Source organism: Kogia breviceps, chromosome 19, assembly GCF_026419965.1.
Source record: "Kogia breviceps isolate mKogBre1 chromosome 19, mKogBre1 haplotype 1, whole genome shotgun sequence".
NCBI lineage: Eukaryota > Metazoa > Chordata > Mammalia > Artiodactyla > Physeteridae > Kogia > Kogia breviceps.
Genome location: NC_081328.1, coordinates 42,883,167 through 42,897,443, shown reverse-complemented (window position 1 = coordinate 42,897,443; position 14,277 = coordinate 42,883,167). Strand labels below are relative to the sequence as shown.

General features: G+C 43.0%; 2 long non-coding RNA genes across 6 annotated transcripts in view; one reads left to right on the top strand and one right to left on the bottom strand.

The window, feature by feature from the left end:
* The window catches only part of LOC136793283 (uncharacterized), a 99,379-nt gene extending 85,979 nt beyond the window's left edge, over window positions 1-13,400 (top strand). Inside the window, exon 3 of the long non-coding RNA XR_010838368.1 lies at window positions 10,891-13,400. This is a non-coding gene — a long non-coding RNA (uncharacterized lncRNA). The remainder of the gene's footprint in view (window positions 1-10,890) is intronic.
* Window positions 2,758-14,277, bottom strand: part of LOC131746959 (uncharacterized) — a 65,792-nt gene continuing 54,272 nt past the window's right edge. Inside the window, exons 2-10 of one of the 5 annotated variants that reach the window (XR_010838364.1) lie at window positions 11,895-12,016; window positions 11,026-11,278; window positions 8,264-8,516; window positions 6,297-6,442; window positions 5,319-5,475; window positions 5,017-5,144; window positions 4,435-4,587; window positions 3,695-3,756; window positions 2,758-3,246 (exon numbers count right to left, since the gene is read on the bottom strand). This is a non-coding gene — a long non-coding RNA (uncharacterized lncRNA). Of the gene's footprint in view, window positions 3,247-3,694; window positions 3,757-4,322; window positions 4,588-5,016; window positions 5,145-5,318; window positions 5,476-6,296; window positions 6,443-8,263; window positions 8,517-11,025; window positions 11,279-11,894; window positions 12,017-14,277 lie in introns of all 5 variants that reach the window. The other 4 variants (XR_010838365.1, XR_010838363.1, XR_010838366.1 and 1 more) reach the window with 4 other exon arrangements.

Sequence of the window (14,277 nt, the reverse complement as noted above, 5' to 3'; positions counted from 1 at the left end):
TCATTACAGAGTATTGAATAGAGTTCCCTGTGCTATACAGTAGATTCTTACTAGTTATCGATTTTATATATAGTAGTGTGTATATGCCAATCCCGGTCTCCCAATTTATCCCCCCCTTTTCCCCCTTGGTAACCATAAGTTTGTTTTCTACATCTGTGATTCAATTTCTGTTTTGTGAACAGATTCATTTGTACCATTTTTTTAGGTTTCACATATAAGCGATATCATATGATATTTGTCTTTCTCTGTCTGACTTACTTCACTCAGTATGACCATCCACGTCACTCCAAATGGCATTACTTCATTCTTTTTTATGTAGTTTTCTAATCAGTAGATTGGTATCACATTTCCATATGAAGAACAGCATTATTATGGCAAAGAAATCAGAATTTGTTAATGACCAAATACACTTCTTGAAAAATAAACTACTGTTTCCTTTTTGGTTAGTTTTTAATAATTACAAAGTGAAAAATACATTAACAGAATCAATAAATGATGTTCTACCTAACAAATTTCCTTTTCTTGGATCCTCAGTAGGTAATATTTTTCTAGTTATAAATTCTCTTCTGGGCTGTTTAAAAGGCAAATTTAAGTAGCACAAAGAAAAAATTCTAAAACACTGAAAGAAGAGGCTAGTGTTTTATGTCTGTGCTATGAAATGTGCTTGATAAACTGCACCTGTGAGGATTTCCAGTTGTATATGTGTGCACATGGGTGCACAGTGAAATTCACTGCCTGAGAGAATGGGGATGTATAACACAGCTTTTTAAAAAATTAGTAAACAGACACACTAAGATATTTAGGAACTGTGTCCTTAAACATAAAGACATATATAGGACATAGGGAGAAACACCTCAGTCTTAGGAACTGGGTAGGCCTAAAAGTGGTCGTAAGAATACCTAAGTAGCAGAGGTGTCGTGAGGATTAAATGAGACTAAATGTTAGGGACTTATGGTTAGGAATCAGGCTTTCACTCATCACCACAGCCAGGGATGTCTGTCTGCTTTCCTGCCTCCATCCACTCTTAAGGGGGGTAATGTGGTCTCAAAGAGAGTTTTGGAGTCAGTTCAATTCCAGCTAGGAGTCCTGGCTTTGCTTCTTAAAAACTTGTGATCTCAGGCAAGTTAATGTCCTTGAGCCTTATCAGAGATAAGGATACCTACCACATTAATGTGCAGATTCAATCATATGGTTATATTTAGCTCCTACCACAGCAACTGGTAGGATATAGTCAATGCAAACTGTATTGCTACAGCATATGCTTCTTAAATGTGAATGACCTTACATGCCATAGGTAAATGGGGAATTGGTGTAACATGGAAGTCATTTTGGTTCCTATGCAATTTTTTTTCTAGCATGTTAGTATTTTGAAGCAACCAGAGGTAAGCTTTCTCATAGTAACTACCTCTTTTTTTTTTTTAATTTTTGGCTATGTTGGGTCTTCGTTGCTGCATGCAGGCTTTCTCTAGTTGTGGCGGGCAGGGGCTACTCTTCGTTGCAGTGCACAGGTTTCTCATTGAGGTGGCTTCTGTTGTTGCAGAGCATGGGCTCTAGGCATGCAGGCCTCAGTGGTTGTGGCACATGGGCTCAGTACTTGTGGCTTGCGGGCTCAGTAGAGCGCAGGCTCAGTAGTTGCAGTGCATGGGCTTAGTTGCTCCACAGCATGTGGGATCTTCCTGGACCAGGGCTCGAACCCATGTCCCCTCCATTGGCAGGCAGATTCTTAACCACTGCGAGTAAACTACCTCTTTAATAAGAGAAAACCTTAGCACTCTATGAAGGCCTTAAGGAAAAGCTGCCTTTTTTAGCTGCAGAAAGCAACTGATTCAGTGACTTTAAGAATCACTATTATCCTCATGTTGTGCTTTCTAGAGAAGCTGAGGGTACTGATGATGAGTCTGCGAAGACATTTCCCTTTAAACTAGGAGAGATTAGTGAAGAACACTACTCCTTAAATCACATTTAATTTTGATGAAACTGATCCCTATTAGAAATGAATGTCCTCTAGGACTTATAGCTCAAAAGAAGCCCCAGGGCTCAAGGGCAGAATGCAGCCTGCAAATATTCAAGCTATGGTTTAGTGGGGGCTAATATTTTGCTAACATTGACATTGGTTTTTTTGTGTTAGTGGTTGGGTTACAAAATTGCATAGGTTTTTTGAGTGGTCTGCCCAACCCTATTTTTTTCCAAGCAGCCCAGTTTTTTCAGTGGGCTATTTTGTAGACCATGGAGCTTTTCAGGAACACATAAGTGGTGTTATAGCAGGGACATCTGTATAGTTCCCTTCCCCTCTAATGTTTCTTTCTGAATAAAATCTAAGCAATACAAAATGCAATAATGAAAACAATGGCTCACATTTATTGTATACTCTTTCCAAATGAGTCAACCCTCATTTAATTCTCAACAATCCTGTGAAGTAAGGGCTGCTGTTACACCCATTTTATAAATGTGGAAACTGAGATTTACAAATAACAATTTATAATTTGTAAATTATAATTTAATAAATTATAAATTTATAGATTTATAAATAATGAGTAAACTGAGATTAACTTGCCCAAGGTCACACAGCTAGAAAGGAGTAGAGTGAGAATTTAAAAACCTGTGCATTTAAGCACACATCTTATTGTTTTGTCAGTCTTTCAGCATACATAGGATTACACTTAAATTGTTTAATTTTACAGGCGCTGCCATGTAAAGGAAAGCTGTTAGTAATTCACAGCTATTTACATTTCACAAGACTTGTGTTCCATTCCAGGAGATCAGGCTCATCAATTATTTGTATTTGGTAACATGTTAATTATACAAATAATTAGCCTTGAGACTAGACTTGAACATGAAAGTATAATGAATAGTTTTGCTAATTGCTCTTTTCTGTTATGGACAGTCTTTGAAGGATTAACAGCTCCAATATTCAGCTTGCTAAATTCTCCTAACTTTCACTTCGTGGAAAAGTCCAAATCAAGGATGACAGCTAGATTTCCTCTGTCATGCCAACTCTAACCCGTTGATTATGGCTACTGTGAGCACTGTTGAGAGGCTTTGGAGGGGGCGTGGCATCTGGGCCCCAGGGGCATCGCGTGGTGATAGATGAGTCTGTTCACCACAGGTGAGTGTGAGTTCACAGCCTGTGAGCCAGAGATCTGCCATATCTGGCCTGAGTGTTGGGAAACATACTTCTGCCTTGGAGGTCATGGCTTCTTACTTCCTGCTCCCTTGGACAATCCTACGAGTAAGCTGTGTTCTGGGCTAGGAACATAAAAATGAACCAGACATGGATTGTCTCCTAATAAGAAAGGCATAAATGGCCATACACAAATTAAAAGGTACTAAGTGCTCTAAAAGCAATAGATAGCGTGACACAAGGGATCAGAGGAGAAAATGGATTGTTTATAGTAACAGGGAGGCTGGGGCAGAGATGGATCAAGTGTCCCCTTTGAGGTGAGCCTTACAGGATAGCTAGAAATGGGTGGGGGCTGAAGTGAGTAAGGCTTAGTGATTTTTCCCTTTTTTGGGCAGATGATGAATCACCTGCTGTAGAGAAAAGAAGGAAATGTGAAATAGGGGCATGTACAAGGGAAGAATTCAGTGTGCCTGGAATGTAGGAAAATAAAGGAAGGTAAAGTCGGGAAACAAGGGCAGGCCCAGGTTGCGAAGGGCCTGGGAACACCAGATTAGGAATGCTTTAGAACAATACCTCTCAAGGTGTGTCCACAGGATGTTCATAGTTTTCACGTAACAAAAGGATCCTGTTGTCAACTGTTGGAGAAACACTGGATTAAAAACAGGTTTCTATATCACAGGAGTTTGAGCTTCTAAAATGCTAATGTACACTGTGAATTTCTAAGAGGGACTTGCAGTTTGCAAAAATCATAGTGAGCATAGAATGTTTTTCTTGGAGCACCTCATGAGCTTAGTGTTCTACGGGAGCTTTATGCAAGGAAAGATACCCACAGAGTACATATTCAACATTACCTGCTAATTGACTGATCTTCTAGGAACCTGTACTAGTGTTACAGGGATACAGAGAAAATTATTTGCCCCAAAGGAGGCATGAACCCCCTCCCTCCCTCTCTGTTATCCCTTCTGCTTTATTGTTATAAGGATCTGTCTTCAGCCAGGCTCAGTTGTACTACTCTCACTCCTGGGGCTCAGATCCCCTTCCTGATAAAACCTTGCCTTGTTTCAGGGCTCTGATGGTGCCCTGTTTTAAATCTCCTATCTGTCATCCTGGATCCCAGACGTGCTGCCTGCCTTGCCCTCAGCTGCATGATGTCCCAGCCAGCCTGGACTCTTTCTTAGCCACTGCTCTGACGTCCACATACTTTGAGTGCTTTCGGTCCTCCTGGTAAACCTCGAGATATCCCATCTCCAGCCGGTCACAGCCCTGGGGTGACTGTGGATCGGGCTTCTGCTACTTGTTCAGAAATGAGGTACCTGTGTGCTACATTCTGGGGAGCTGAGTTCATGTGTGTCTGATAAACATCCTTCTTCCGCCTTTCCTGGCTGTCACAGCTTCCAGGTGAGATTCCATCATTCTGCTTGGGAGGGATGAGCAAGCAACCTCTAAATTTATCATTTAATTATTCCCTGTGGAAGAGAAAAATTCTAGCAGTGACACATTAGAGCTGCAATCCTGAGAGGCTTGAGTCAATTGGGCAAAATTAGGTGGGATCACCCAACAATCTAGAAGGGGCAGTGAAATCTCTAAGTGTTTAGAGCTCATCCGGCTCTTCTGGGTGTTGAACAAGAAGCCAACGGGGGTGAGATAAATGAGGCTGGGTGAGTGGGCAAAACCTTGGCAGATAAACTTTGCTGAGAAAAAGGGCATGACAGGGAGGAAAAGTACAAACTATAGAAGGTGAGATGCTGCCCACTACAAACCAGCTGTTGTGGCCCAGAAAAAGGACTTGGGGTTCATTGCAAGAGTGTGCAGCAAAGACTCTGGCCCCCAAAGTCCTACCAGTTTTGCAAAATTATTAGGAAGAGTGAGGAACAAAAACACACAGAAAATATTACCTTTGGGAATGTATAGCTCCGGTTGATGCATTGTAAGAAAGAAATAATGGATGTGACAAGGCATTTGAAGTGATCCAGACTGGACAGGCTTCTGTTTGAGGCCAGGGTGACAGGGGATGTGCTACAGTCTAGAAAATTATGAACATAGACCAAAACCCACTTATTAGAACTAGGAAGTATCCTGAGACAGTCTCAAGATTTCAAGCAAGTACAACATGGTTACTGAATGTATGGCATTCATTACCCCCTCCCCCAAAGAGGTAGCATAGGCTGAAAATAGAAATAGCTTCCAAACTGCTTACATAATGTTGTGGCCGCTGGAACTATCATAGATGACTGAATGAAATCTGATTGTTGTAGATGAAACAGAGAGGCCAATTGTGTCTTCCTAACACACAGCCTTAGCCTCACAGCATCAGTGGAGAAGATCCTGGGTTAGACTTACACATGCCAATCTTACTTAAAAAAAAAAAAGGTAAGTTGCCTACATGAAGGTGGATATTGTCATATCAGGTGCCTACCTTATATTGGGCACCAGCTAGGCACTTTATATACATGATCTTTAATCCTTACAATAATGCAAGAGGTAATAATTATCCCTATTTCATAGATAAGAAATTGCTCCGATAGGTTCAATAACTATTCAAGGTCACACAGCCAGTAAAATGGAGGAGCTGGAACACTCTTAATACTGCCTCTCATCTCATCCATTTCTTATGTTTTCCTGTCCTTCATGCCTAACGTTAGTCTAAGACTACCAGCCAACAATCCCCCCAAATGATGCTTTTGTCCTTCGCTCATTACTACATAAAATGACCTCAGTCATTATAGGATCAGCACATTTGTTCATATTCTTCAAAAGTTCAAAGTACCCAGCAGGAAAGAGGGAACAAGTGGGGTCCTGGGGCTGAGACATGAAGGTGAATAAGAGCTGGATAGGGCTCAGGCGTTTCATGTGCTTTGACATGTAGTTCTCACAAAACCCATTTTAATTTCCATTTTGGTGATGAGAAGACTGAGTCTTAGCCAGACTGTGTAAAAGACCTAAGAGCCATGGTGCATAGTCAATGGGTTCCTTATGTGAAACCAAATGTGTCTAATGCCAAAGCTGCAGCCCTCCATCTCTGCTTTCCTATAAGGAGGCAACCTCAGAGGTTCCCTCCATTGCCACAGACCCCAGGGGGGCTCTCTGCTCTACCCTTGCTATGTCATTGCTGGTTCTGTGCATACAGAAATTCCGGTTGTCTATTGAATGGATTTTCATCAGTCCCACCCTTTACCTTGTCAACATTTTTCCTAGTCAGCTGTAGTGCTTGTTTTTAACAAGACAGATGGTTCTTCTGATTCTCTAATGCAGGGTTTCTCAACCTCGGCATACTGGCACTGTGGGCAGAATACTTCTTTGGTGTTGGGGGCTGTCCTTTGCCTAAACATTGTAGGATGGTTAGCAACATCCCTCCCTGGTCTCTGCCCCCTCGTTATCAATAACATCCCCCTCCCCCACCACTATGACAACCCAAAATGTCTGCAGACCTTGCCAAATGTCACCTGGGGGGCAAAATCATCCCTGGTTGAAAACCACAGCTGTACCTCAAGGGGGATACATGGTCTCCTTGCCTTTCTACCAGAAACCCAACAAACCAATTCACTCCTCCCAGGAATGTCAGCCAAGGAGAAGTGGTCCAGTGACACCTGTGGGTGGAGCCTGGCTTTTCTGGTTTGGGGGAGGGAATGCAGCACACAGATTGCTGGCCCTGCACTTACTTGATGCCCCCACAAGATGTGAAAAATGTAGAGCTTTCAACGTGCAGGTGGCTCGTGCTGCTAAATTTCCAGCCGAAAGCATGCTAACATTTTCCTCCCTCTCTCTGCCTGCAAGCCCGCCAGGAGCAGTGAAGGCATTAACAACAGGGAGCAGGTTGCCCTTTCCTGCATCCTTATTGCACTCTATTTTATTCTAAAGAGACAAAGTAGAAAGAATGTAACATATGATTCTGACTACACTTTTTTTTTTTTAACTGTCTGCTTTTCCTAGTGACTAGAGCATAGGAGCTGGTTGCTAAGCAACTGGGAAACTGCAGACTCCTGTACTGGCCATGCTGGTTTCGGAAATGAGCCATAAAAGGAATTCCCTAGTGAGAAGGGATCCCATACCATTGCCTGGTTGCTATGGACACCATATATAAGTGATGGATCCTGGGTTATAGGCCCTGCTCAAGAAAAAATATGTTACCCCTGTTTAAGGCTTGAATGGTATAAGAAAGGGATGGAAGCTGTCTTCCTCCACATTATCCACGTGGGCACGTCCCGGCCTCTTCCCCACGTGCTCTCCCGAAAGAGAGGTCTGAATCTAAGTGGCTGAGACATTCCATCCAATTTCAGCTCTGCTCTTATTTAATATGTTCCAGTCTTTGCTAGCGTTGGAAGGGAGTCTGCAATCTGGAGAACAAATTTTTAAGCAAGAAAAGATGCCTCGGGTGGCAGACAGGCTGTCTGTCTATCATCCACCCCTGTTTGGGGGGTCACACAGCGCCCAGATCAAGCACAAGGGCAACTCTCTCTGTTCACAGGTTCTATCGGAATTTTGCAAAATGAGATTAGTGGAGAAAAAGACAATAGCTGTGACTCCAAAATGAAATTGGCATGTCATGCAGAGCGAGGCACACAATGGGCCACTGCAATCCTATCAGAAATTAGAAACAGACTTCAGATAATAGGAGTGAAAAACGTGAGGCAAATTTAAAGACGTGGAGCTTACCATACAAAGATGTGTGGGTTTAACCGGGCTTCATACACTAAACAGTAGAAGAGATGGGCCTTGTTGTAACCTCACAGGCTACATCTTCACAGACAGGAGACTTGAGACACTAGACTCTAAGCCCAAAGCCTCCCAGATGAGACTGAAGCCCAAACAGCAGCAGCGATTTGCTCAAAGTCATAGAAGACAAACATTTCTGAGTGGGGGTCTGTAAAGGACAGCTCTGCATTTTTAATGTTGCTGCATAACACATTACCCCCCAAACTTAGCAGCTGAAAACAACACAAACATTTCACTACTATATATAAAATAACCAATAAGAACCTACTCTATAGCACAGGGAACTACACTCAATATTTTGTAATAACCTGTAAGGGAAAAGAATCTGAAAAAAACATATATGTAGAACTGAATCACTTTGCTGTACACCTGAAACTAACACAATATTGTAAATCAACTACTTCAATTGAAAAAAAAAAGTTATCTTACCGGTTCTGTGGTTCAGGAATCCAGGAGCATCTTAGCTGGGTGACTCAGACTTGGGGTCTCTCACTGGCTACAGTCAAGATATCAGAGGGGCTGCAGTTTCCAGGTTCCATGGGGAGAGGATTACTCACGTGGTGGTTAGCAGACCTCAGGCACTTGCTGGCTGTTGGCTGGAGATGTCAGTTCCTTGTTACATGGGCCTCTCGGTAGGTCAGTTTACAACATGGCAGCCAGCTTCCTTATAGTCAAAGAGCACCTAAGGTGGAAGCCACAGCCTTTTTTAACCTAAGCTTAGAAGTGATGTCCCATCATTTTGGTCATATTTTATTCATTAGAATTGACTTACAAGGTCCATCCTGTACCAAAAGGGAAGGGAGTCCACGAGGGCATTGGAGACCAGTAGGTGGGGACCATTGGCCATTGCGGCGGCTGCTGACCACAATAACCAAGTATGCTTCCAGGATTCAAGGTGGCAGAGGGGAGAGCAAGGGGGCCTAGGAAGGGGCAGCTTAAGGGAGGTGATAGATAAATATGAGGAAAAGAAATATAGTAGCAGAGAACAGAAAGAGAACCTGGTAGAGTGGGAACAGAGAAATGGTAGAGGAAGGGAATCATGGAGTTGGAATGAAGGACATAAGCTGTAAGAAAAGAGAGAAAATAGTTCCTAGGTTTTGGCACCAAAAACAAAGAAAAGAAGTGAAAATAGGATGGAGGATGAATTGGGAGTGGCAACAGGGGAAGAGAGGTGGGAAGCAAGGAGCAAAGAGCTCAAGCAGACAGTGTAAGAGCCATGCGGGCACGGGGTCTCATTCTTCAGATTCCCCACAGAGCCTTGCACTATCTTGAGCAGGTATTCAAAAAACTTTGTGGCACCAAACATTTACTTCTCCCGAATCCAGTGAGAAATTCTGCTGCTTTATTAACTAACTTCGTGGGAAGTGAGAAAAGACTGGCTCTCTCTCCCCTCAGCCCAGCTCTTGACTCCCTGTTTGACTCTGGGTCAGTGACTTAACCATTCTGGAATGTAGGATCCTTATCAGCAAAATAGACAGGTTGGCTGGATGATCTTTAAAGTTTTTTCTAGCTCTGAAACCTCACAAATTACATATCAAGGCCTAAAATTAGGAGTCAGAGTAGAAAAAGTCCATGGATCTGATACAGATACAGACTGCCACTTAGATCTGATATAAAACTGAGCTGGATTCCATTTTACCAAGATGATAGTCCATCAATACGCCTCTCAAGGGAAGTTCAGCTCCACTCTTTTGTGGCAGCTGTGTGCAAGAGAGACTCCATGAGCTTAATTCTCCTCAGCACCAAGATCCCCATCTGATGCTATGTTAGGAACTTGGACTCATCAACCCTCAAAACAGTAGGAAACCAACCAGGGCATGATTGGTTCAGCTGCCAGAGTGCCATTAGGAATAAAGACAGTAGCAGGGGTCACCAGGAACACGAGGGTCCAGGGTCTCCCAGATATGGGAGTTAGGATGCCTGGATTTAATCACTCTTTTCAGTTATCAGTGTTTGGAGCTGGTACCTATGAATAAAAGACAGCATCCCATACCTCTGTTTGACCCCTGCCCTCTGGGGCAAGTTACAGATGGTCTGCCTGCCATACCATGATCCATGAGGTAACCAAGGGATATACAGGCACTTTCAAAAAGCATCTAAAATTAGTCTTTGCTAATCATGGAAATCCACTGATGGTAGAATAAAAACAATCTTGAGAATAAAGGCTGTATATATTTGCTTCTATATCCTCCATCCACTGAAAATGATGGATAGGAGCATTTTGAAAAGGCTTGATATTAATCTATTGGTTGTGGCCACTGACTCCATTTCCTAGTATTTCTGTATAAAGAAAATATTTTGAAGGAAATACTTCACTTTCCTAATAATAAGTCTCTCAAAACCTTTTTTGATTTGCAGAAAATGCATTTAGAAGACACTTACCAATAAAGAAGAGCTGTTGCAGTGACACTCAGGGGCAATGGAGAAGCTACCTCCTCACACGTATTCTGAGAAGCTAAGTGTAGCAGATGTGCTGGTGTCCTGCCCACAGCCATTTACATTTCAGCCACTTACATTTGGCTTGGCTTCCAACTGCCAGCATTTACCATCCAAGAGCTTTCTTGGATTTCGATAGCCCCTCCCCAGGTAGAAGGTAGAGCACTAGGATATTATTACCCACCCGCTCCCCAGAAGCAGCCCTCTAACAGTGACTGAGGGAGCCAATATATAAACACCCCAGGTTCTTCGCCCTCAGGTGGCACAAATCCGAGGTGTGTCTTTCCACTGTTTCCTAGAGATCCCCCGCAGGACTGAGTGTCCCTTGCCTAAGTAGTAACCTGCTCCATGACATACCTTGTGTTGACTTTCCTTCCCTTCCCACTATCAATTCCCTCTCCTACTGGTGTTTCCTGGCATGAACTCCCTAATAAACCATTTGCACTTAAACCCTTATCTCAAGGTCTGCTTCTAGGTGAACCCAAATTTCTGCTAGGGCAATAGGAAGGAACAGGAAAAAAAAAAAAAAAGACTGTTATTTAAAAGAAGGATTTCTGTAAGCGGTGTGCTCCCCTGGTGCATTTAAGAGTTTGTTTACCGCTCATTACATTCCTTTACAGAAACACTATGGGACACATTAGGTAAGAAGTGCTGCCAGGGAAAGACCAGCCAGAAATGAAGATGAAGCATCTCTGAAATGGTCATGGAGATTTCTAGGAACATTGACTCGATTTACAAAACTTCTGTTTACTCACGACTTTCCTGGTAGGAGAAAGGCAGGATGCCTGTAGTGATAGCCAACTGCAGCATCCCTAAAGATGCATGTCCACGGAGTCATCCGGAAAGACAAACTGCGGACAAGGGGCTTTTCAGAGGAGACGGTGCTGGAGCTCGGCGGTACCCACTCCGGATTGTCTGGTTTTCCTCCAACAGCATTCAGTCCCGAGGCTGCCCCACAGCAGCGGAGTGGGGGCAGGGAGAGCCGAGACACCAAAACTTGAAGGGCAGCTGAATAGGAAGCAGCTTACAGCATGTGGGCTCAATTTTCCTCAAAAAGCTCATAATATAACTGTCAAAAATGGCACTATGAACCCAAATTGTAAGATAATTATGTTCAGTCCCAAATTCAATACAATAAACGTTATTTGCTCACAAGCCCTAGCAACCATCTCATAAGAGGGAGAAAAATACTGTACAAAACAAAATGTAAACTCACAAGGCAGTAATAAAACAGGCACACAACTATTCATTTCAAGTCTATTTTGAAAAGCCTTTGATAATACCAGTAATTCCCCATAAAGCTCATATTCTCCTGCCACAGTTCCCTTCTGGAGATAGAAAAAGGTTTTGCTGTTCTACAGTCATTCCATTTAAGGAGATAAAGTCCACTTTCTTTCCCAGTTTTAAATGTTTTTCATTCTTAAAAAAAAGTTAAATCCCTAACCACCTATATCCAGCTAAGCCTACCACCTAGGCAGGGCTCAGTGGCAGTATCCATGTGACTACTTCTTGTTTTGCACAACAAAATTCATTCAGTGGTCTTAACAAGGTGCTTAAATGGAGTCCAAGAGCCTTGTCCACAAGGTACTGAAACATTCCCCAAAAGGTAGAAAATTTAACCAACCGTCTGCCCATTTCCAAATATTCTGATGCTTCTGAGCACGCAGGCCAGGTGGTCTCCCTTTTACGTCCTGGCTGACACGAGGGAGGCCGAGCAACTCCTCTGGGCACCACTGGCAGGCGTACCTACAACAGAGGAAGGAAGCGGTAGGGGCTTGAGATACACCTTTGGTTGTAAGAACAGAAACCTACTTAGACAAGTAAGAGGGCGATGGTTATATCATCTCATGGACCCTGAGGAAAAGCTGAGCAATCGGACCTTGGGGAGAGCAGGAACCAGCAGCAATGTTGGTGGGGGAGTGAAGTGACAGCGAAAGGACAGGCAGAGCTGTGTGCAGGGACAGAGGCTCCTAGAAGGGACTGGGCATGTGGGTAATTAGTCCCTTTAATACAGGAAGACAGAAAGGAAAAGAAGAACAGAAGGTGGGGAATGAAATAAAATAATAGGAACCAAAGTGAAAAGGAAGATAAGCATTAACGGAGGAGTGAAGAAATGTCATCAACAAATGTTTCAGCCAGCAGTCAGCAGCTCCCTGGTGCTAAAGGTCAGCCCGTCCCCTTCAATCAATCAACTAAAGCTTAGACTCTGCCTACTATCTGAGCCCTTTCATGGATATGCATGTACCCACAGCTTAAGACTCCCCTAATTTTGTTGTTTGGAGAGACACTTCTTTGGGAAACAACCCCAGTATTCTCATTTGCTGCAAGTAATAATAAACCCTTCATTCTCCCGGGGCAGGGGTGGGGGGATCAGCTGTCCCTAATGTAGAACCAGCCTGTGTAGTATTGCAAATACAAAGCCCTTCTAATTTACCCACATTGGTCATTCTGATTTACATGATTTATATTCTGATTTTACGGACTAATTGTAAAGAGAGAAAGTTGTATTCATTGAAAGGGTGTGTATGAACTTGATGAAGTCCATGTACTTTTCACGCTTCAGTTTTAAAGCTTTAATAACTTGGCTATACATACAATAGACATAATCCATAATTGTATTGGGGGCACACTGATGTTTCTTGCTACAGCTGATGTGAACGTCAGTTTGCTTCACTAGGTTTATCTTTACATATATGGCATCAATTCTTTGTCCCAAGGTGTATGCCCTAAACTTTAAAAATCGTTGCTTCAATTCCACTTCAACTTTATCAGAAATGTTTCCTGAACACCTATGATGTTAAAAGCACTGTGCTAAGCACTTATGTTGTTACAAAGTCGAATAAAACATAGCCCTGTCTTTATGGATCTTGTCATTTGAAAGTGGAGGAAGTGAGTGGAAGGGGAATTAGGCACAATCAGACATATACACCAGTGACTATAAGACAAGACTATGTCTATACTACTCTACCCAGCAAGGCTCTCGTTCAGATTCAGCAGAGAAATCAAAAGCTTTACAGACAAGCAAAAGCTAAAAGAATTCAGCACCACCAAACCAGCTCTACAACAAATGCTAAAGGAACTTCTCATGACTGGGGGGCAGTGGAGGGGAGGCCACAGCTAGAAACAAGAAAATCACAGGGCTTCCCTGGTGGCGCAGTGGTTGAGAATCCGCCTGCCGATGCAGGAGACACGGGTTCGTGCCCTGGTCCGGGAAGATCTCACATGCCACGGAGCAACTAAGCCCGTGAGCCATGGCCGCTAGGCCTGCGCGTCCGGAGCCTGTGCTCCGCAATGGGAGAGGCCACAACAGTGAGAGGCCCGCATACCGCAAAAAAAAAAAAAAAAAAAAGAAAATCACAAATGGGAAAGCTCACCAGTAAAGGCAAACATAAAGTAATAGTAGGAAATCACCCACACACAAATATGATATCATAACCAGCAACTGTGAGGAGAGTACAAATGCAGGAAATGGGAATTGCATTTGAAATTAAGAAACCAGCAACTTGAGCTTCCCTGGTGACGCAGTGGTTGAGAGTCCACCTGCCGATGCAGGGGACATGGGTTCGTGCCCTGGTCCATAAGGATCCCACATGCCCGTGAGCCATGGCCGTTGAGCCTGCACGTCCAGAGCCTGTGCTCTGCAACGGGAGAGGCCACAACAGTGAGAGGCCTGCACACCGCCAAAAAAAAAAAAAAAAACCCAACTTAAAACAACATTGTATATATACAGACAACTGTATCAAAAACCTCATGGGAAATGCAAACCAAAAAACTACAATAGGTACACAAAAAAGAGAAAGCAACCCAAACAACACTAAAGATGGTCATCAATCCACAAGAGAACAAAACAGGAAGGGAAGAATAAAGAGCTACAAAAACCTAAAACAATTAAGAAAATGTCAATAGGAACATATATATTGATAATTACCTAAATGTAAATAAATGCACCAACCAAAAGACATAGACTGGCTGAATAGATACAAAAACAAGACCCGTATATATGCTAT